Here is a 21,588-nt window from a genome sequence, read left to right as displayed (position 1 = left end):
GAGGGTGGAGCGAGGCTTCTCCTGGTGCTGGGTGGTGCTTTGGGGGCTGCCGTCGGCAGCTCTCGGTGCCCGTCCCGGAGCCATCCCCTGTGCTTCCCCGGCCCTGCCTGGTTCAGGCAGCCGGGCACCGCGGGGCGTGCTTGCAGCAGCGGAGGTGAGCTGTGCGGGGACACGTCCCCCGGGGTGGCCGTGGGGCGGGCAATGGGTCTCGGGGAGCCGGGAGGGTGTCCTTCTCGAGGGGCCTGGGCATTTCTTCCTCCCCTCCCCTCCCCTCCCCGGGACAGCAAGTGATCATGGCCTCTCTCCATTTTGCAGCGCGTGACACCCTTTGGCAGCGCCGGCGCCAGCGAGGGGGAGCAGCTCCTCATCCTCGGCTCTCCCCAATCCGCCACGGAGCACGAACATGGCCACAGAGCCAGAGTGCACCTGCCCCATCTGCCGCGATGTTCGAGATGACGTCGCTTACGTGATGCCCTGTCTCCACCAGTTCTGCCTGGGCTGCATCCTGCGTTGGACAAGGATGAAACCAGAGTGCCCCCTCTGCAGAAGACCGATAGAGATTGTCAGGTTTTCTGTGCAGGCAGAAGATGACTATCTACAGCGTGTCATCACACCCCTCGAAGAATCCACAGATGCCAGCAGCCAGGCAGGCAGAGCTCCTGGCCACCTGGCCAACAACAGCCCCCGTCACCCTGTGGCGTCCCCTCCGTCCTCTCCCCAGAGGATGCTGTCCCCAGCTGAGCAGGGGGCTGTGGGGACAGACGCCGAAGGTACTGTGGGTGGCCTCCTGCCTGAGGTCTGGGCAGCCCTTTTCCAAAGAGAAGAGCATCTCCTCGATCCCGTACTGCCCTGGCTGCGCCGGGAGCTGGAGGCAATATATGGGGCTCGGTGGTGGCAGGCAAAGAGTGCAGAGATCACCATCCTGCACGCCCTGTGCATCTACGGTCCAGATGGGGAAGTCATGGTCCAGATGCTGCAGGACTACCTCGAGGAACACACCGCACTGCTGGTTCATGGCGTCATCAATATCATTGTGCACCAGTGCAGCGAGGAGGCCTGGAGGCTGCTGTGCTCCTACGCTGCCAGGGAGGAGGACAACAGCCCTGTGGCCATCCCCAGCCCCACCGCCTACCGGGGGGGGACGCCCGACTCCAGCCTGGCCTCCTCCAGCAGCCCTGCAGGCTCTGACAGCGAGGAGGAAGCCGGCACATTGGAGGCCGCCCTCCGCAGGGGTCCCGTCCGCCCCCCATCTGCACCCACCCCTGCAGAGCAGGAGCAGCCCCAGGAGGAGCCGGGGGAGGCGGCGGTGGCAGGGCCCTCTGCCCAGGGCTGCAGCCGCAGCCCCTGCGCTCCCGGCCGGGGCACGGACCGCTCGCCCAGGGGGCCCCAGCGCCCCCCAGAGAGGAGGGCCCCCGGCCCCCAGGACTCTCCACAGCCCTGCAAGAGGCCGCCCCGCCAGCAGCACTAGCAGGGCGCCAGCAACCCTGCATTCCAGAAAGAGGAAATAAATTCCTCTTTCTCTGACACAGGCTCTGGGTGCTGCTTTCTCCCCCTCCTCCTCGTGCCTTTTCCCTTTCCCCCCGTGCCCCACCGTGGGTGGCACCAGCCTGCCGCGGGGCACGGCCATGGGCAGGGGCGTCCGAGCCAGAGGCAAGCATTGGGGTAACGGTATTTGGCAGGTACAGCGTGACTCCTACCAGCCCCAGCCTTTCCCAAGAGGAACAAGTCCCTCAGCTTTCACCTCACGCAGGCTGGCATTTCACTTCTCATTTGGCCAACAGAGAAATGGAGGGAGGGAGGAAGGAAGGTGTCGTCATCCCAGACCACAAACCAACTCCCTGCTAGAGCTGATTCTCAGCTTCTGGAAGCTCCTGGCTCCTAACCCTGGGCAACGTGATTCACGTGTCTGATAAGGGCTCCCGAGTAGGGAAGTAAAAGGCTTTCTTTGCCTGCCCGTGGCCTCCCCTCAGCCCCTCCGGCTTGTCGAGGTCTCCCCCGTCCGGGACCCTAGGCCGGACACGGTGTCCAGATGAGGCCTGACGGGCGCTGAGCAGAGAGGCCTTCTCTAATCCCCAGCCGGCATCAATGCCGGGGCTCTGCCTTCCCCGGGCAGGGCTGCCCATTGCTCCTGGCCGAACTGCACGGGGTCTCTCGCGGCCCCTTGCTCCCCCCGTCCAGCCCCTCCCTACGGCAGCCCTGCCCTTGTGCACGTCGACTGCCCCGTGCTTTCTCTTTGTAACGCCGCAGGATTTGTCATCCTCCGGGGGCTAAACACTCCCCAGCATGCAGCAGGACGCAGGGCACGAGGGACAACCTCGCGCTCACAGGCCTGTCTGCAGACACGCAACGCCTGCAGCTCCATCTCTGCAAGGGGCAGCGCGGGGTGCTTCGGAGGAAGGCGCTGGACCTCACCCCACCCTCTCTGGTCGGTAAAGGGAGCATCGGCCTGACTTCTGCATAAGAGCACATTAAATCTAACGGCCAGACATGAGCTTGACACCCGAAGGGCAGGGGTTTAACAAACCGTGCAAAATTACTTCAGGAAGGAAAATGACTCTGAAAGCAGTCCAGAAGTATTGTGTGAGAATTAGGAGAATATGGGACGAGGAAGATGAGAAACAGGGCTTCCGCCGGCACTTATACCTACCACCAGATACTCGATGGCAGTAAACCTTAATGAACACGTCTAGTGAAGATGCCTTCACTCTCAACGCCTCTTTTTTCTAAGGCGTTAAAAATCAGGGCTACAAGTACAGAGCTGGGCAGATGAAAGGTAGTCTTCAAAGGCATGGGCATCATCTAGGAATCACACCTGCATGGATTTCCATAAATGCTGAGTACCTATTCCGTTCCCGGCTTTCCAAAAAATCTTCCCCGTCAGCGAGTAACGATCGTCCCTGAAAACAGGCACCCACAGAAATAAAGGCCTACACAGAATACTTGGCCCGGTTCTCTCCCAAGATGTATTTCTGAGCCTCAAGCAACAGCTCCATTTCATCAAATGCTCTGTTCCTCTCCTCGAATTTAATTTCCAGTGCAGCTGTCCCTCTAGTTCACGTGCCGTTCATTATAGCTTTTAAATTTTAACAATGCTCTTGGGCCGGGTGCTTGAAAAAGAGAACGGGCAGGCGTTTGTCATTCTAGTGGTAATGAAAAGACTGTCCTGGCTATCCATTTTTAACTCATTTTTAAACATTAATGCTTTTGAAAAGAACAAGTTGGCCATGGTGTATCTTCCCGGGTGCCAGGCTAGACAATCACACCACGGCTTGAAAAAGACTTACTTGGCTTCTACAGCATGTACACAACTTCAAGACTCGCAAGCATACGCTAGCAAAAAAGGCCTGGGCAAGCGCATTTGCGCAGAAGGACAGAGTTATCCACTGTCTCGCCTCTCAGAAGTAAACGTTTTGAGGGAGCGAATTACCGACCAGGGCCTGTATCCTCCAAAGAGAATTAGGAACCTGGTGCTCTCTGACTTCCATGGGACTTAGTCACCCAAGAATCTCCTACGAATAAGCAATGATACGGCATTGCAAGATTACGCCAGAAATGACTTGCATTTAACGCAGCGTGGCTTTGATCTACGTTTTCTGCAGAAAGCCGTAGGCGTGCCACAGCCCACCTATGGGAATAATCATCTCGCGCTGTTGTGCTTCAGCTGGTTGAATCTGCAGGCTGAGAGGCAAGAGACAGCACCTGAGACAGTATGATGCAGGTGAGTAATTCACTAAATTGCTGAAGGGGATGCAGGAAGTGGGCCAGGTGGGTGAAAAATGAAAGAAAGAAGGATCAGCTCATGTGAAAAGTCAGAGTAATTTCATCGCTAAGCGACACAGCTCCAGAAGTCAAGAAAATAGCTAACACTGACTCATAGTCGTCAACTTTCAGGAACTTCCCAAAAGCAGGTATGTGATCGGAGAAACAACAAAGCAGCCATTCGACGATTTCCAAACAGCAACCAAAAGTCCACTTTCCGCACAGCACTGAGACATTCGCGATAAGAACTAAAATTTAGGAAGTTCTGCATTCTGCATTCTGTTATCATCTTCTTCCTGAAGTAGAAGAAGAAGTCGCTCTCATGCACAGAAAGGATTTGACATTGTTGTGAAGGGGCATCAGCGGCTCTTTGCAGACCAATGCAAAATTTTCTTCCTCCGTTGTTGAATAAAAGCGACATCACATGGGCTTCCTCAAGTTTGACAGGACCTGTTCACGTTTTAAAGACACTCTGTCTGTACAACAGACTCAGACAACACCAAATAATTGCGTTACGCTTTACCATATTAAAACAAGAACATAATGCTGACCACAGGATGGAGGAAATGGGGTCAGAGAACTGTCCTATTAGCCATAGGGATAACAGGGTAAGAGTCAGAATGCGTTACGAGCTTCGTAACGGATTATTTGGTAAGTGTTTGAGACTGGTGACAAATTTAAAACAGGTGACTCTCATGGCAGAAGCATACCTAAACATTATTTTGCCAGCTAACCTCAAAGGCAGCAATGGCACAGATAGAGACCTTCAAACGTGCTGCAGGGCCTGCACTGCTACAGGGTACTCGACCTGCAGAGCTCCTGCAAAGCAAGGTTTATGTATTTTTAAAGAGGGGGAGGGGTTTAAGTGTTACCCAGCACTGTACAATACTCAAAAGCAGGGTAGTATGCTACCGATATACTTGAAGAATTCTAAAGGTTAGTTTATTTGGGAAGCTCAGCAAAATGCCTTTCATTAGAATCTGTCAGGAAGAGAAACTGGAGCTACGGGAAAGAACCCTTTCCATGAGAAATGTGTTTCGTTTCTAAAGCAGAAATCCCTGGGAAAACCAAAAGCTTCAACCCAGAGCCCAAAGCCTGAAAGGGCAAGAACCACGTGCAGGTTTTTGGCCTACGCTTCTACTCTGCCAAAAGGAGACTGAGCTAGCTCTCTAGTTTAATGGCAACTGAGCGTCTTGGGGGGAAAGGTATTGATTTCACTTTAAAAATCCCTCAAGCCTGTTACCGCAAGGTGAAAAAAGCCATTCCTCATGGACTCCTAGAAGTCCTGGTGACACGGAGCGTTACTTTGAGTTTTTGCGTGCAGGAAGAGGAAGAAAAGTCCCAAAGGGCCCCACGGAAGCACCACCATCTTAGAGGAACCTTCAACAGCGGCGGTCAAGCAAAACAAGCCTGCTTTTGCCTGCTCCATGGGGAACGCACTGCAGCAATGCAGAACAGTCAGCTAAGCGACACAGCTCCAAAGCAGAAGTTCTCAGGGTGAGGCGGAAGGCCTGCTGTGACATCACCAGGTGGTGGAGGCTGACGTCACCGAGCGGCAGACTGTGATGTCAGCAAGCAATGGTCTGTGACCTCACGTCCCTCACTGCTTATCTTTGGGCGCTGGCAGAGCCTGGCCCAGCCTGGCTCGTGCCTGCACTCCTGCCGAGCGTGCCTGCGAGGTCTGGAGGGTGGAGCGAGGCTTCTCCTGGTGCTGGGTGGTGCTTTGGGGGCTGCCGTCGGCAGCTCTCGGTGCCCGTCCCAGAGCCATCCCCTGTGCTTCCCCGGCCCTGCCTGGTTCAGGCAGCCGGGCACCGCGGGGCGTGCTTGCAGCAGCGGAGGTGAGCTGTGCGGGGACACGTCCCCCGGGGTGGCCGTGGGGCGGGCAATGGGTCTCGGGGGGCCGGGAGGGTGTCCTTCTCGAGGGGCCTGGGCATTTCTTCCTCCCCTCCCCTCCCCTCCCCTCTCCTCCCCGGGACAGCAAGTGACCATGGCCTCTCTCCATTTTGCAGCGCGCGACACCCTTTGGCAGCGCCAGCGCCAGCGAGGGGGAGCAGCTCCTCATCCTCGGCTCTCCCCAACCCGCCGCGGAGCACGAACATGGCCACGGAGCCAGAGTGCACCTGCTCCATCTGCCGCGATGCTCAGAACGGTGTTGCCTTCGTGCAGCCATGCCAACACCAGTTCTGCCTGGGCTGCATCCTGCGGTGGGCAAAAAGGTCATCAAATTGCCCACTCTGCAGAGGACAGATGGAGAAGGTCAAGTTTTCTGTGCGGGGAGGAGATGACTACCTAGAGCATGTCATCACGTCCCCCGCACAGCCATCAGTCGCCAGCAGCCAGGCAGGCAGAGCTCCCGGCCGCCTGGCCAACAGCAGCCCCCATCGCCCTGCGGCGTCCTCTCCACAGGGGATGCCGTTCCTGGAAGAGCAGGGGGCTGCGGGGACAGAGGCCGAAGCTACTGTGGGTGGCCTCCTGCCCGAGGTGTGGGCCGCACTCTTCCGGCAAAACCAGCATCTCCTCTACCCCGTGCTGCCCTGGCTGCGCCGGGAGCTGGAGGCAATATATGGGGCTCGGTGGTGGCAGGCAAAGAGTGCAGAGAGCACCATCCTGCACGCCCTGTGTGTCCACGGTCCAGATGGGGAAGTCATGGTCCAGGTGCTGCAGGACTACCTCGAGGAACACACCGCACTGCTGGTTCATGGCGTCATCAATATCATTGTGCGCCAGTGCAGTGAGGAGGCCTGGAGGCTGCTGTGCCCCTACGCTGCCGGGGAGGAGGACGACAGCCCTGCGGCCATCCCCAGCCCCACCGCCTACTGGGGGGGGACGCCCGACTCCAGCCTGGCCTCCTCTGGCAGCCCTGCAGGCTCCGACAGCGAGGAGGAAGCCGGCACATTGGAGGCCGCCCTCCGCAGGGGTCCCGTCCGCCCCCCATCTGCACCCACCCCTGCAGAGCAGGAGCAGCCCCAGGAGGAGCCGGGGGAGGCGGCGGTGGCAGGGCCCTCTGCCCAGGGCTGCAGCCGCAGCCCCTGCGCTCCCGGCCGGGGCATGGACCGCTCGCCCGGGGGGCCCCAGCGCCCCCCAAAGAGGAGGGCCCCCGGCCCCCAGGACTCTCCACAGCCCTGCAAGAGGCCGCCCCGCCGGCAGCACTAGCAGGGCTCCAGCAACCCTGCATTCCAGAAAGAGGAAATAAATTCCTCTTTCTCTGACACAGGCTCTGGGTGCTGCTTTCTCCCCCTCCTCCTCGTGCCTTTTCCCTTTCGCCCCGTGCCCCACCGTGGGTGGCACCCGCAGCAGATGCCGAGGGCAGAGCAGGCAGGAGGGCAAGCTGGTTTTGTCACAGGTCCGATGGGGACCCAACTGAGCATCATGCCCAGTCTCTGCTGGCAGCCCCCGGTGCCCCAGCCCGGTCCCAGTGCCATAAGGGCCATCCCGAGCTCTGCCCGGACAGAAGGAGCATCCTCGGAGCCCTGGACCCCACTGTGGGGACAGCGAGGAGGGGTCCCCCCACTCCGGGTGTGCCTGAGGGGCCTGGCAGGGGCTTCGTCCCCCAGCTGGGAACAGCGGGCTCCACGCCTATGGCCGGAGCACTCCCACCGCTGTCAGGAGGGGTGTGCAAACGGGGCGGGGGGGGCTGACGAAGCTCTTCTCCTGGGGACAGCTCGCCAGTGTGAAGCAGTGCTAAAGTGATGCCAAAATTCCTGTGGGGAAAAAGATTCTCGTGTCTCATTTTGCAGGCTGAGCTTCCTACCCCCTTTCAAATCCTTCCAGTCTGATCCTCGGTCAGCATCTCTTCGTTTCCGTGATGGGAATTCATCAGTCCTTTCAAAGCAGCTTCGCTTGAGAGAGAAAAGGTCTGCCTTGTGGTTCGTGCTTGCACTGCAGTCCTTAGGAAATCACTTGCTGTCAGAAAATTGCAGACGAAAGACCGAAGCTTTGCCAGCTGTGAAGGTGGCCCAAAGAGAAGGCAGTTAGGGGCAAAGTCAGGAGAGTTATTATTGTGTTGGCAGATCTGGTACAAGGTGGGTGAAAAAAAGGACCCTAAAAGATCTGAAAATAGCTCCGCTGACAAGCAGGGAGGGGAAGGTGCAAAGAAAGGAAGAGGTAGAAACACCAAAGGAAGGAAAGGACTATGTGCAGAAGTTGGAAGTAGCATGAAAAAGCGTAAAGGGGTAAAATAATGAAAAAATAAATTTAGGCTGGTATTTAAAAAAAAAATCTACTGCGCTCGAGTTCTCTTACTGTCAATGAAAGGAGTTGGGATGCGCTATAACGTTGCCACCTCCAGCACTTGTCTCTGCACCCCACAGAGTGTGACAAAGCAGGAACCTCTCCGAGGTGGGCAGATGTTTGTCCTGCTGGAGGTGTCTGTGCCGCTGCCGGGGGGGTCGTGTACGTGCGTGCAGAGCTCAGTTTCAGTCATCTTTGGAAGCAGTGAAGAAGCCAGGTGTGGAAGGGAGTGACCTGCCAAGGAACGGGCTGAATAAGCCAGTGAGTTCCCCTGCTTCTAATGCTTCTCGTGTTCAAGAGCTGCTGACAGCACCGGTTCTTCAGCGCTCGCGTCTGGCGTGCTGGTGTATTGGAGGAGCGAGTACCACAGCCATTTTCACTGCCGCAGATGCCCCGTGGATTTGTGACGGTGCAATTGTGGAGAACTTTCACAAGAGGGTGCAGAGAGCCGGTATCTCTCCTGCTGGTTTCAGCAGCTGGCATGCTACGTGGCAGCAGGAATCACGGCAGCGTGCTCCTCTCTACATGTCTGTTTCTTCTCTCCCAGAAAACAGCGTTTTGAACGCTGCTTTGTAACACAGATTCCTTCCTCCTTTGGCTGCGTCTTGGCACTCAGAGGCGCCCAGCTACTTTCACAGGAGGCGTGCGAACAGAGACACATACACAGAATGTGCCTGTTAATAGGTCTCATCCCAGCACGGTGCAGAGAAGCCGCTCCCGAGGGGAACCCGTGTGTACCGCCCGGGAAATGCTCTGTCAGCTGTCTGCCTGTGTCTCCGAGACACTTTGGTTTAGGAGAGGGGCGACCTGAAATCAAGAGGAAGGCATTGGTTTTGACAGAGGAAGGACTTTCTTAACGGCGTCCTCTATTTGCACGTGAACCCATCCTCAGCCTCCCTCGGTGCCCTGGACTGCGTGGGAAACAACTTCTTGCTGTCTTTTTGGGAATGCAGGAATGATTGGTTTCAGCACAGGCAAGACCCGAGAGGCAGAGCTTCTTCCACCACTCTCTTGATTCTGCTTTGCCGGCTGAGGAACGGATGGATGCTCTGGCTTCTACGCCTCTCTTTTGCACCCCAATATTACAGACCAAACAGGGGATCTCAAAACACCCTGCTCCCGAGGACACTTCTTCAGGTTTCTCCCATCTCGGCCACGACCAGTGTCTCCTCTCTAGAGCAGCAGTCACAACAGGGGCACAAACTCAGAAAGCACTGGCATCACCAGGCGGCGGCATAAATCACCCCCCATTTCCAGGCTGCAGGGCGTCACTCCTTCCATACTCTCAATTCCTTCCCGAGACACCCCCAGCTCACGGCCGGTGCCTTTGCCGAGGCATCGCTGCCTCAGTCACCGTCAGCTGCACAGTGGAAAAAGGGAGAACTGGAAGCACCGTGCTCCGTCCCGCGGCTCTGATTGCCCAGATAAACATCACAGCTTGCCGGAAAAAACGGTGAGCAAAGACTCTTCCAGGATAAAATGCAAGATTATGCATTTCATAAGCATTGTGTTCTGAGTAAGAGGGGAGTGCGAGAAGCAGAAAGATTCTGGCAACAGCAAAACATTCCAGAGAATATTAAGCTGCGAGTACTATTCAATTGTACAAAGTCAAAATTAAGGGTTTTTTCAGTACAAAATGTCTCATCCATCTCAAATGGATCTTTTTATAAGATTTGTATTGGAAGCGGTGTTGGCGCTAGGGCAGTACACTCCAGATAGGCCCACAGTTAACATTTCAGTCTGTCAGGACCTCGGGAAACGGTTTCTGCACGCCCGTGCTTTACTCTTGGTTGCACAGCAGAGGGAAGCACGAGGCCCATGACGTGATGACCAGCATGCCCTTCCCCCGCCTTGAGAAATCACTGTGAAAACAGAAAAGAGATGTGTTTATTAAGGACGGAACATTCTTCCACCGTACCACGTAGAGCCCATGAAAACGGGTGGCAAAATCAAATACGTGAGGCAGAATGTATGTGTCGTAAATGTATGGCAAATTTGAGTCACTGGCAGTTAGTAAGGCTGTCGGGTTTTGGGTTGGGCATCTTTTTGTCCCGGTAGCGCTGTGCCTTAGGTGACAGGTTAACTGCATGTCGCGTGACCGATCTGACGCTGAGAGAGAATACCTGGTAAAGGAGTTTTGGTCTGCAATAATTTCTTCCTTTACTCCAACGCTGTTAGGATTTCCTCGCGTCTCCCTGCTGAGGAAACCGGTAGCTACAAGTTCATCTGAATGCATCTCTACAAAGCCACTGAACGCAGTCTTTTGTACAGAGGAACCTAGTAAATAAACTCGGCTACCGGCAGATATCGCTGACATGACGCAAGAGGACTAATCCTTGGGCAGTTTTCCATTCCTCATACCGGAGGAAAAGTTACGCTGGGAGTATTGTCAAAGTGCAAAAACGATAGGAAGGCTTAGGAAAATCGTTTTTTGTATCAAAATGGAAGCTCCACCTTCTTAGTGTGATAGAGTCGCCATGACATCAGTTGAGACAGGTACAGTGAGGTAATCCTTAGTTCAAACAACAAGGTTGAAACTAGTGAGACCAGTCAGGAGAAACAGAATGAACATGATGGAAGTAGGACAAAAAAGAGCTTTTCTGACTGACCGGAACAATTCTCTCGCATCCAACAGTATTCCCATCCAAAATCACCGTTAGAAGCTAAAACATGAAGAAATACTTGTAAGCTGAAAATATGGTGAAGTGGACTTACCCCAGCGTAAAGAAGGAAACTAATTCTGAACATTTCCCTTTAATCATGTTAGCCTTTCTATACTTTTGTTATAGATCCACTTCACGGTACCTGTAACAACATTTTTAAAGGAAAAAAGCATTCCAGTTGAAAACGTCTGAGCAAGATACCTGAACAATCTGAAATTCTGATTACTATTTTTGAGTAGGAAGTGCATTAGAGTCGAGTCTCTCTTACGCAAATTTTTAGTTTCAGTGAGTCAAGAACGACCATGGAACGACCAAAATCAATGACCGGAACCCACCCCCAAATTCCTGATTTTTTACAGGAAACGACCCCTCATTAATCTGCAATGATAAAAATTGCAATAATGCAATCCCTTATTATCTGCACTGACAATACTGTATTAGAAGTGGCCTTGATGGTTCTCCTGCAGGCTCCACCAGCAGACCAGCCCGTTGGACCGCGACTTGGGTGGGTGTCATGAGCACAGAGCTCAGCCCAAAGACTCTCAGTCCCGGTTCCAGACGGAATAAATGACTTTGGAGCAGCTGCGAGTTTGGGATACCTGGGGCCACGGGGCTCCCCGACCTGCAAGGTCTGCGGGGACGGTCGGTCCAACACAGCACGTGAAGGCGCCTGGCCCTGGAGCTCAGTGCCGGCAGGGGACCGGCATCGCCCCTCGGGATGCGCAGGGGCTGGACACCAGTGGCGCGGGGGACAAGGACAGCTCCTGGCAAAGGGGATATTCTGCTCCGCACCCATAGGGGCAAAGACCCACGGCAGGGAGTGCCCCTGCGGCCACTGAATAACCCCCACGAAGAAGAACACCTTTCTCGTGAGAAATGACGACTGTTCTTCTCACATACACGCTATCGTAACTATGACCCTTGGTAAAGCAGTACAACTGGCAGGGTGGCAGTGCCAAACCGGGCACGCGGGGCTCGCCAGGTGTTGGCAGTGTCAGCAGGTCTCTGCACAGAAAGAGCACCGGGAGCCCCAGGGCTGCCCCAAGCCTGTCGTGCTGAGTGCTGCATCAGGAGCTTCAAGGGGTGGTGTCCCTTTTTATGAATTCATCGTGTCTGCTGTTGCTCAGCCGAGCAGGATCCCTCCGTGGACGCAAAGTCCCCTCCTGTGTCTCCCCTACAACGTCCCAGGGTCTTCAGCCTGGGCGAACACACCACAGAAGTTGTGATAGGACCCTCTCCACGTTACCCGGGATGGTCGGTGAGGACCATCCCCCCACAGGCACACGCTTTGAGATTGTCTGTGTGAAAGTCCCTGAGCGGTAATCTCCGGCTCCAGTGGTCTGATATAAACACAGTATTTCTTATGAATGGAAAATGAAAGGAGGAGGTAAGGTCGAAAGAAAAGATCCTAGAACCGATCCTTGAGATCCTGGGATTTAGCTAGTGGGACCTGCATTTGCGAAAAAGAACAGAAATGCCCGTTTGCAAAGTCCAAGTAGATGGAGGGAAACCCCTGAGACCCTGAGCTCTTCCACGGTCTGATCCCGGCCACACCTGGGCTGTCACACTCGGCCAAGGAGGGCTGGTACAGGGTACTCCCGAGGGAAACAGTAAAGGCTTTTGTGATTCACTTAGCTACCCTGTTCTGATGGCGCTGAAAGGGGCAGGTGAAGGGCAGCCTGCTCGTCCCACGTGAAGAGTACGACTTGGCTGTTCTTAAAACAGCAGACATCCCTTCGGTCCTCTGTCAGGTGACTGCTGATCATCTCTCTTGTTACATGGGATGCCCCCTTCTTTTCCATCACGGTGAACTTCTCTGAGTGGTCTCCACGAAGCTCCTTTACTTCGTATTGCCCTTCTTCTGACCTCCCGTTCCAAAACATTCCTAGACCTGAAATAATAATAATAATAGCAATAATAATAATAATAGTAATAATAATAATAATAGTAATAATAATAATAATCCCAGCCAAGCATGTTTCCTGGGATGTGTCGCAGAGGAAATGAGCTGTTTAATTACACGTGTGAAGAGAAGGCAAAAAAAGGAAGAAGGAGGCTGATACGTAGAGAGGCTCAAAACACAGAGGACGCATTCTCTCTCAGGGCAGGGCTCATAGTATTCGATGAGTGATTTAGCTGGCTTAGCAAATGCAGAAAGGCACTGTGGATCAAAGGCTTCAGCCACGCTTTCAAGGGCAGAACTGCCAACATGTCGTGCAGCACTGAAACATCATTTCTAAAGCACGTCGACAAGCCAAATCCTGTGTCTCCGTTGTTCGGAGCCGGTACGGGCCTTCAGGTGTCTCCCTCAGCACCTGCCAGCGGTGCTGCTCCCCCGGCACGCGTGTGCCTGCAGAGAAAGCTGGTCCTCACTTGCACCACGGAGATCAGCAGCACTCGGCCTATTGGTACGGACAGCGGCAAGGCCAGAGCTACCCTCGCTTTTATTGCTTGCCTTGCCCTAGCAGCTGTGTGTGAATACACCTGCGCATCCATCACGCCCTGCCGCAGCACACAGTCGTCTCCCAAACGACAACCAACTCCGCAGCACTGCGAGACAGCGGCAGAGAAGAGCACAGTCGGGGAACACCGTGGCAGAAACATGGTGTCCGCCTTCGCTGACTACCGTCTCCCCGTGGGCCGCTCGCGGGAATCGCCGCTCTGTCCCCACTCTCGGCGCAAAGACAACCCACGCGTGTCCGCTACAGACACGGCCGGACGGCACCGCCGGCTGCCCCGGCAGCCAGCCGGGGCGAGGGGAAGGTGGTTGCTCCCCACGGGACCCCGAGCCCAGGCACCAGCCAGGTGCCAGCCTGCGCGGCTCCACCGACGTCGGGAGCCGAGGCGGCGGCGAGGGACCCCCCTTTCAGGGGGAGGCTCCGCGCGGAAGGGCCGCGGCCGCAGCACCGCGGCGGGGCGAGGGGCCGCCCGGCACCTTCGCGGGGGGAAAGCGCCCCTCCGCAAACGGACCGCGGTCACCGCGGCGCTGCCTCCGAGCACGCTCCTCGCCCCGGCGGGCCACCCCTCGTCCTCCGCTCGCCACGTGGCCACCGGCGAGCCCGCACGGCCCCCGCCTGGCGCCGGCGCCCCGGGCTCTGCCCCCGCACTGCTTCCAGGGCGTCCCGGGGATGCCGAAGCTGCCGAAGACAAACCCGTACGCTCCCGCGTCCCGGCCCGCCTCGGCCCGCGGAGACGGGGGGGAAGCAGGAAAGCAGCCGCGCCGCCCCGGCTCCCGCAGCCCAAACGCCCCCAGGGCCGTGCCGGGCTCCCGCCGCCTGCCCGAGCCCCCCCGGGACGCGGTGCCGCACGGCCGGGCCGGAGGCACCTCCGGCGGCGGGCTCCCACCCGGCCCCCGCCGCCCACCCCGGCCCTCCGCACCCCGCGCGGCCGCAGGGGCAGCCCCCGCAGCCGGCCCCCCGCACCCGCCCAGCCCGGCTCACCCCGCGGTGCGGTGCGGTGCGGCGCGGCGCGGCGCGGCGCGGCGGCCCCGCTACGGGCGGCGCTCTCCATGCGGGCGGGCGGGCAGCGCCCGCCAGCCGGGCATCCTGGTCCGCCCGCCCTCCTCGGCGCGGCGGAGAGGGGCGGGGGCCGGGGCCGCCCTCCCTCTTCCCCTTCTTCTTTTTCGCCCCCTCTTTCTCCCTAACGATGCCCGGAGGATAACCGGCGCGGCTGCTGCCCCATCGCCCGCCGCTCCTCCTCTGCCTCCCCGTGCGCCGGAGCCGGCCTTCAGCCCCCCGCCCCGGCTGCGGAGCGGAGCGGAGGGAGGGGACAGGGGCCGGCCGGGGAGGGGCGGGCGGAGCGGCGGGCGAAGGGGAGGGGAGGGGAGGGGAGGGAGCGGGATCCCCCCGGGCACCGCCGCGGCTTCCCCCCGCCCGGCCCGGCGCCGCCGTGCCCCCGGCCGGCCCCGGCGCCCTCCTTTGTGCCGGAGCCACCGGTCCCCGGGGCTTTCCCCGCTCCCACACGCCGCGGGGGCGGGGAGCAAGGCGCCCCCCCACCCCGGGGTCCCTTCTCCCTGCAATTCGGCGATTGCCAGGCAGAGGCTGGGCGCGGTCCGGCAGCCCCCTCCCGCCATTCCTCCCCCGGCCCCCGCCGGGGCGAGCACGCAGCTCCAGTGCCTTCACCCGGCATCACCCCAGGCCGGACTGCACACCCCCAAAACCAGGGGCGGGGAGGAGAAGGCACCCAGGGAGCAAAGCCGGCACACGGAGGGATGAGGTCTGGGTGAGCGCTGGCAGCGTTGGCGCCCCTAAGCCCAGGGAGGCTCTGGCTTAGAGGACCCTCGCAGCCTGGAGCACGGGGCATGCCCAGGGCGGCAGGGTGGGATCCCGGCCCTGGTGCAGGCCCTGGCGGCGCTGGCGTGCCTCCTTCCCCCACGGCTCATCGTGCAAGCGCCGGGCACCAGGCGGGACTGCTGACCAAGGCTGCTGCACCGCGTTGTGGGCCCGTACTCACAAACCGTGCATTGCCCATCGACCTGAGCAGCTCTTGCTGCGCAGGAGCTGCCGGGCCACTCTGAACTCACGGTACCCGACACAACCCGTCCTCAACAAACTGTCGCTCGGGAGCTCAGTGAGAACACTGAGAGTAGCTTGCGCTTGCTCTCTGTTAGGCTCGGCTTTGCCTCCAAGTCACAGCTGTGTTACTGTAAGCGAGAACAGTGCCGCCCCAGCTACTTACATGTAAGCCAAATTCCTAGCTGGCAGGGCAAAGAAAAGGTGGCCCGGGGGTTATTCTACCGCAAATGAGCGCAGAGTCCTGGCTTCCCACGAGTGCGTGAATTCCTCTTGCCAATACGCCTTAACTGTAAAATGGAAAAAAATAGCATCCGCAAGCTAGAGTAAATTGGGAAAACGCAATTTTTATCTGTGGAGCAATGGCGTTTCATCCCTCAGTTGCCACGGTAGCTGCAGAAGCGTTTCTGGGTACTTCATCCCCCCCCCATTTCACAGGCGGGGAGCACAGTGCCACCTGGCAGTGAGGTGGCTTGCCCAAGGTCACCAGAAAGCCCGGACTGCATCTCACCAACTGTGAACAGACAGGGAATGAGCGAGAAAATGCAAAGGATTAACTGTTAACGTGGCGGGCGGAGTAGAAGCAGGTGGTAGAGTTACTCAGCTCTAGCCCTCTTGTCCTTCGCAGGCCTTACGGAAGAGCAAAGCTGAGCTTTTGCCACAGGTGAGAATAGCCTCGCATCTACACAAGCAGCAGGAGCTTCCTGACGTTAGGCAGCTCACTGGCACCTGAAGATTTTCTCCAGCTGTTCTACTGTGTAGCTACAAGGTCTCCTCGGAGCGCCAAGTTAGTGCCAAACACCCGGCTTGTGAAAAGGAGGAGAGGATGAGGAAGGAAAGGTGACAGGCAATAAGATACCACCTGAGCTGCTTCAGGGCCAGTGCCGCAGATTCTCTCCTAGGGTAGCGTTAACTCCTGCCACTGAGATGCGTCCTCAGCACTGGCTTGACAGCCCCGATTAATTCTGGAAGACAAGAGTAGCCTTAGCGCAGAGACCCCCATCAACCCAATTTCCCTTCTCGATCTCCGGCTATCCCCCTGTGCCAGCGCCAGCAGGGACCTCCGTGCTAAGAAGGACCGAGGCACTTCCATACCACTCGCCACATCTCCACCGTTGGCTTTCGGACGTAGGCTAGCCTGAATCCAAAACTAAACCCCCTCTGTGTTGAGCAAACCATGGGAATTGAGAGTGGCAGAAGCCCACGCTCCGCTTGCTTTAGAAATGTGAAGACTACAGCTCTTGCGGAAGACTCCTGCTTCAGCTAAGCTGTGGCCCTGTCTCCCAGAAAGACAAACGGATGCCTCTCTGCTTCTTGCAGCTTAGAAGAAAACTTAAACACCTGCCCTAGATGTGACTATCTCAATAGCAAACCGGCAACTGTATAACACACGAGACGTTTCTACCATGCACCTTCTTTGTAATCGTGCCCCAATGGGATACCCACCACCTTCTTCTGACGTCGAAGGGAAACGAGGCAGGCAGGAAAGAAAGGTTCATTGCAGTCGTCCCCTGCTAGCAGAAAGAAAGTGAGTCGCACTGGCATGAGTACACCTTAATTTTACTAAAGAAAATGAATATTGTGACCATCTAGTTCAGAGCCTTTAGAGGAGGGTAACCGTATTATTTTATCTCCGAGAATATCCTGTCCCTTCTTAGACCCATTTTCACTTGGAAGGAATAGGAAAGGTTTTCCTGTCCCCCTGCACTTAATGACTCTCACCGCAGGGTGAGATACTGAGCGCGATGAAGCAGCCGAGTTAGGTCTGTTGTTAGGACGTGAATGCTAGATACATTTTCACTATAAAAACGCGCTATTATTCAACAATAAGGCCTGTCAGTCATGCCGTGTGTTTCTGCACGTCTCCAGGACGCTTACGAGGCACCACTGCTTACTGGGCAGTACTTGCCCTGCACTAGCTTTTGAGAGGGAAGTAAAGAATTTCATTTCTACCAGGGGCGGAAAATGAGGCCAAGGCATGAATCTGGACTTGGAGCGCTTCTACGTCTGCTTCTCTTCAAACGTTCCGAGTTTGTGTTTGTGGACGCTCCCCACAGAACAGAGTTATTTGCAAGACGCAGATTTAGTTAATTTGTTAAAAATGCAAGGAATTACATTTGTTCCTCCACAAAATCAGATGTAGGAGGATTGGAATTTTAGCGGTTTCGAGAGACAAAAGATGTTACCCAGGTTGGTGGGATCGATGTTTTTTTCTGCCTACCAGGAGAAGATCTTAGTTAACACCTATCTAAACAGAAATGGAATCTGAATCACAGCAAAGGCTCTCTTTTCTTTGTAACCTCTTAAGCTGGGGCTATTTGAAAAGCGAGGATTTTGAAATCCTGTGGTGTATTTTTAAGTCTAGGTACCTCAAATGCTACTTGAAACTGGTGAGGACGGGAAGATGCTCTGGAGAGCACGGAATTGTTAATATATCATGCGTTTGCACTGTGCATGTGAGCTGAATGATAAAAGCAGGTACGGACTGTAACGTAAGGTACGTTGTTAGAGGCTGAGAAAAACCCACAGCACTGTTCGGAATTCAGTGAAGCCACCCTTCTGGTTTTTGTTCTGTTTGGGCAATTTTGGCCATCTATTTACTCGCTTGAACTGTGAAATGAATGATAAATTCATAAGATTGCTGTTTCTACAATAAACACTTGGTTCTTCCTTGAACATTTGCCCTTACCAGGTCTCAGCGTTTATTGCAGTTATTTCCATCCTACAAGTATGGGGAAAAAAACCCCGAACACAAAGAGATGCAGGAACTTGCTCAATGTCATCCTGTGCAGGTAGCAGACACGTTCCCCTGCCCCGGGCGAATCTTAGAGCCACCAGAACATGGGAATCACTACCGGACATCTAATTTGCTGTCCCTGAAACACGCAGATTCAAGAAAGAGGCTTTGTCTTTGATAACTTATTTCTGACAAAAGATCTGGAGTTGAAGGGACCCAGAAAGCGGTTATTAAGCTATTTTGGTGAAGTGACTTGGGGATTCAGCGGATGCTGAACAGAGTGTGCAAACCAGGACCCACCAGTTAAAGGAAAATCAAATGTCAAGAAGAGTTCAAACAAAGCCCGTGTCTTAATTCTTATTACTTATGGATCTGCAAATACGTTTGTGTAGGCAAGAAGGGTTTACTGTAAACATGTGCTCAAAAGGCACTCACAGAGGACTGTTTTCTCCCTCATCCTGTTCTTCCTTCCCCTGCACCCCCAACAGGGATTCATCCTAAATGGGTGATGAATTGACTAACTTTGATGTGAACGGTAGACACTTCATCTCCTACTCTACAAAGTCTGTGGGTTAATATTTATAGGGATTGAGGAATATTAAGTTATTTGAGAAGGAGCATATCCCCACCAATAGAGGGGAGGAACGGAGGGGAAGAGATTGCCAAAGTTTACAAAGACATCAGATCGTGAAGAGCCTTGTGAAGACATTAGGTGGTGAGGGAGCTAGTTATTTACAAAAGGAACTCAGTCATTTTAATGAACGCATTTCATGAAAGTTTAATACTGTCTTACGTTGCGCATCTTAAATCCCAGGCTCCCGAAACAAGGCGATTACATGTGAATCTCCACTTTCCTTGTTCATCCAACATTGTTGTTGAAAGCATTGTCCCTAACAACTCAAAGGGAAAGTAGAGAACTGTCAGATGTAGAGCTTCAGACATCTGATTTATGCAAGCTTCTTGATTTTAGAAAGTTTGGCTTCGTCTTTGAAAGTGCTGACACTGGGCTTCTGTGGGAGCCCTGACTGACATGATAAATCATGAAGCTTATCAGAGTTCTGGGATTTTTTTCTCCAAAAAAATAAGGAACGAAGCATGCAGACAGAGAGTGTGATTGTTACGGTGCCTTAGCCTGGCACCGAGCAGAGATGAGGCAACAGGAGCTCCATTTTCACCGAAGGAGGCAAGCTCTGAGTCTTGCATCCTTCGTCTCACCCTCAGCCCTTTTCCACTCCACAACCCTATGGGTATCCCCGCATTCCTTACATTTCTAACCCGCTGTACGTTGGGGTTCTTGGTATTACTCTTCACCTTTCCATTTTTCCACTCTGTTCGCGCACAGGGGTTGTTTTCCTCTGTTCTCTGCCATTCGAAGCGGAGACGTTCTTTGGCCTAATACGCTGCCTGCCACATCTTACTGCTTAATGCCCCATCGTACCCTAGTTGGAGTAATTTGTGCTGCGGCATCTTGGAAGGCTTTCATGTGCTTTCCACGGCCAAATTACTGCTGTCCCTTTCTCGCCACCTTTGGTCTCAGCCCTCCTCAGCTGTGCGGATGGAGACGGGGAAGAGTTGTATCATTAAGCACTAACGTGGCGGCATCTACATTTGTCAGTTGGTGAGGTGTGCCATGGACATGTGCCTTAGTGCACAGGCTGCTCTCAGCAGCAGCCGCTGAGTACAAGTCTTAGATCATCAGTACTGCAGACTGCTTTGCAAGATACCAGTAAACATGGAAATGACCGTAAAAGCAATTTGAGGTGTGGGAAGGTAGAAGTAACCCAACCGGTATGTTTAGTTCAATTCCCTGCTTTGCCATCAGCTTCACGTGCCTTCATCTAAATACTTTGTGGCTCTAGCCCAGTGTGCCTATGACCTATCTGCCCACAAGGGCAACGGGGTTCATGAATTGCAAGGTGAAAGACAGGCTCAAGACCCATTAAGGAAAAAAAGGAGGCTGAACCTGGGTTTCTTCGCATCTTGGGGTACCCCTAACATCCAAGGTAGAGTATAAGGTTGGAAAGGTGGGGGTACAGGTACTACGTCGTGCTTTATTTTGAGAGACAGATGGTCATACCAGCCCTCTCTCAGAAAGGATGCTCCAGGCAGGCTCTCTCGGTTAGAGGCGGGAACATCCTGGCAGCACCTAAATCCTCGTGTGAATCGAGCCCTCACTCAGAGCTAGTAGCTAAGAGCCGTGAGAACTGGAAGCTCCTCAGATAGCGTAGCCATAATCAGCACTTACAGAACCTCCATCCCCAACAGGCTCTAATACTTTGGGGTGAGCTGAGAGGACTCAGTCTGTAGTAGTCCGTAGGAGTCTGTGATGCCTGGCAAGCCTGGGAGGGTTTTAAATCCCATGGGTTACTTTATGTTTTGATCTCTAGGGGTTGGAAGCAGGGGGATACGTGATGCAGCTTGCAATAACTCTACAGGGACGTGGCGCAAGTGCCACTTTCTTCTGTAGAGAGCCCTTATTTAGGGAACATGCCTGTTTTGTCACAATTTCCACCTGAGAAATACAGGCAGTTATTGAACGCTGTTGGCCTGCAGAGCTGCCCAAAACTGAACAGCCCCGTCTCAGTTACTAATAAAGGCACAGACAGGCAGACGGGCACGTAGTGCAGGCTGGACGGGTCCCCTGTTATAAGGCAGCTTTAAATGAGAACCGTGTGCAAAATGAGGCTCCTTGTGCTGGCCTCGGGAGGAGAGAAATCTTTTCCTTTAGCTCTGTGATGCCTGTAACAGCGGAAGTTTGCAGAGAGACGTTTCTTTCCCTCGTGCACAAAAACGCTCCCAGGATCTCAAAACAGCTCTGCTCCCTGCAGATTGCAAGTATCCATTTTTTATCAGCTGTTCGAACAGAACAGAAATAATGAAAAATAAGGCCCCCGTGTCCTTTTCTCAGAAATGCCTGCAACCTCCCCAACTAAACCAGAATTTCTGCTGCTCCCCAGCATGGACCATGTGAAATGTTTTCCCTACTTAGTCTTTGAGAACAGAATACGCTTTGGCGTGAAGCTGCTCATGCCTTTCAGGATAAGCCTCTCTCTCTCTCTGATACTCAATGAGTAAGTACTTCCTGGCACGTTTTGAAATTTATGGCTGGCTTCTAAGGCAATAATTTTGCCTTAACTGCTTTCTAAGAGTATATTTGGAGAAGATTTAAACTTTGAAATGCTTTGTGGCAGAACGCCTCCCACGCAATCGTTTTCCTCCCGTGAGAAACAGTTTACTTTTGGTGTCGGCCACCATCAGGTTATCAGCTTTGCTCTCCTAAGCAGCACTGGCTACAAAAGTAAGCAAGAGTTGCCTTTGTCTCTGCAGAAATGGAAGTGGACCTCACTATCCTATGGACTTCACCAGAAATGGACCTCACTGTCCTCTTACAGAGCAAGTCCAGACCCACACCTTGTTGGCCCGCTCAGAGTCACCGGGGCTCTTCAGCATCGTGCAGGTGACCACAAAATCGCAGGAGTCCTTAGCCTTGGGGGGGATCTTCAGCGTCCCACAGTGGGACTACTGCATTAGAGAGACCAGAGCTCGCTAACCTCACGACCAGCTCCTCAGGGATGACGTGCAGGATGTGGGAGCCCAGAACCACTTCCTGGGGCTGGACCCCAGCTGCACTTTGGTCAGATGGACATTCAAGCCCCTTCCCCATCTTCTAATTTCTGTGTAGGGAAGA

General features: G+C 54.8%; 1 long non-coding RNA gene across 1 annotated transcript; it reads right to left on the bottom strand.

Moving 5' to 3' along the window:
* Positions 1-6,808: 6,808 nt before the first annotated feature.
* LOC143172858 (uncharacterized) lies at positions 6,809-14,127 on the bottom strand. Its single transcript, XR_012997424.1, has 3 exons — positions 14,093-14,127; positions 10,113-12,543; positions 6,809-9,851 (listed from the first exon to the last, which is right to left on the bottom strand). It is a non-coding gene; the product is annotated as an uncharacterized LOC143172858 (long non-coding RNA).
* Positions 14,128-21,588: the final 7,461 nt, after the last annotated feature.

The sequence above is a fragment of the Aptenodytes patagonicus genome, chromosome Z (genome assembly GCF_965638725.1).
Source record: "Aptenodytes patagonicus chromosome Z, bAptPat1.pri.cur, whole genome shotgun sequence".
Taxonomy (NCBI): Eukaryota; Metazoa; Chordata; class Aves; order Sphenisciformes; family Spheniscidae; genus Aptenodytes; species Aptenodytes patagonicus.
Note: the sequence above shows the minus strand (reverse complement) of the source record. Positions and strands in the feature narration are given on the sequence as shown.